Source organism: Orycteropus afer, unplaced genomic scaffold, assembly GCF_000298275.1.
Source record: "Orycteropus afer afer isolate SDZICR_OR568_19922 unplaced genomic scaffold, OryAfe1.0 scaffold00042, whole genome shotgun sequence".
In the NCBI taxonomy this organism is placed as follows: Eukaryota; Metazoa; Chordata; class Mammalia; order Tubulidentata; family Orycteropodidae; genus Orycteropus; species Orycteropus afer.
This window is the reverse complement of record NW_006921629.1, coordinates 1,858,124-1,860,235: the sequence shown is the minus strand read 5'-3', so window position 1 is coordinate 1,860,235 and position 2,112 is coordinate 1,858,124.

The window sequence follows — 2,112 nt, the reverse complement described above, 5'->3', positions numbered from 1 at the left end:
CTTAGAGTCAGTCAAAATCAAGACAAGCCAGATGTGAGACCTTGGTTCATGTCTCTGAGACTTTGCTCAACTGTTAAATAGGAAAATTCATTGCCAAGGTAAATAAAGTAAACATGACAAATGGTCACTGCTATTCTTCTACACCTTTCTGTGTGGTAAAGGGCATTGTTCAGCTCAGCTATTTCCCAATAGAAAACAATGTTGGTCCTGCACAGGAATTGTGTGAGCAGAAGGGTAATGAATTTGCTGCCCAACCTCTCCCACTTGTCTGACCCTATCTCTTGGTCTTTGCTTCTCTCGCTGATTGGAGTGTAAAACATAATTGGAAAACTGTTTGGCAATTCTAGTAAAGGTAAACATATGCCTATCCTATTAACCAGAAATTCCATTCCTAAGTGTATACCTAAGAAAAATGGCAGCAGTGGGGGTTGGGGGGAAGATGCATATAGTCCCAAATGGTAAATAACACAAGTATCCTTCAGCAGTAAAATACATAAATAAATTGTATTATATCCATACAATAGAGTACCTCAGAGTAATAGAAGAGCAAAGTATGAATGCAACAACATAGATGGACCTTAAAAAAATACGTTAAAAGGAAAAATCTCTGTGATCCCATTTAAATAAAGTTTAAGAACAGAAAGAATGAACATAGAGGGATGAAAGTTAGACTAGTAGTTACCCTGAGTGCAAGTGGGTATTCACTGGGAAGGGGCACAGGGAGTTTCCTAGGTGATGGAAATACAGTTATGCATGCCTTAACATCCATGACATGTTCTGTGAAAATGAGACATTATGTGATTTGGATGTTGTATAAATACCTTTGTCCATGGGGCATGTGATGGGGGTGCTTCGAGGCACACAGGCCTGGGGGCTCACTGCCAGGCAGCTCCCACTGCAGACACCTCAGGGGAGTGCTCCACTGGGTCCCACCTGGCTGTCTCATCGTTCTCTGCTAACAGCTGCAGGGAAGGTCAGCTTGCCTGTGAGAACCTTCCTGGGGAGGGGACAATGTCAGCTAAAGCCAAGGCTGGGGAACCCAGCATGCACCTGTTTCCACTGGTGCCCTATGGAACTACATCAAGAAAACCATGGGGATAGGCCCACCAACTCAGAAGGACCAAGGTGGACTGGGTCTTGGGAGTTTGGGCCTGGGTCTCTGTTGTCACAGATGATTTAGTTGCTTCTGGGTCACAAGCAACACCCAGGCCCAAGGGAGGCTCCTTCTTCCAGGTGAGGATCTGGTGTCCTGACACTCAGACAACAGGAGGCCCCAGCCCACAGATGCATATGGGCTGGGACATTGTTCAAATGGATGTTAATTAATGCATACCTGGTTTCTGTACCTTGATCTAGGTGCTGGATGCCTGGATATAAACACTGGTGGAACTTTATTGAGCTGTAAACTCATGATTGATGTATGTTACTGCACACAAATTATACCTGAGTGGAAAAGAGCAACAGAAGAAAAAAGAGAGAGAGAGAAGAAATGGCATTCAATAGCTAGAGGGAAGTGAGATCATGAAAGATATCATTGGCTGTGGTAAGAATTTCAGATTTTCTTCTAAAAGAGATGGGAAGATATTAGAAGATTCTGAGTAGGGCAACGACATGGTCAAACTCACCTATGGAAAGTGGCTTAGTCTGTTGAGTGAAGAATAGAGGTTGTGGGATCCAAGTGTGTAGGGGACCGGGCAATGGTGCAAGCAGAAGACCTGCAAGAGCTGCAGGTGACTCAGCCCAGAGTGATGAGGAGGCAGTGAGTGGGGGTGCTGCTCAGATTCCGTGTACAGTTTGGAAGCTGAGAAGGAGGGTCTGTTGATAGACTGGATATAGAGTCTAAGAGAAGGGGAGGAATCAAATACTCAGGACATTGGCCTGGGCACCTGGCAGCGTGCAGCTCCCAATTACTGGAATGGGAAAGACCAAAGGTGAAACAGTTAATGCCCATTAGGCACCCAATGAAATTTAAATAGGCAGTTGATTGAGTTTGGATTACTATCTATCTATCTATCTATATATTTAGCCATTGAGTCGATTCTGACTCATGGCAACCTCATGTGTGGTAGTTATGTTTATGTGTCAACTTGGCTGGGCCTGGTTGAGTGGCTG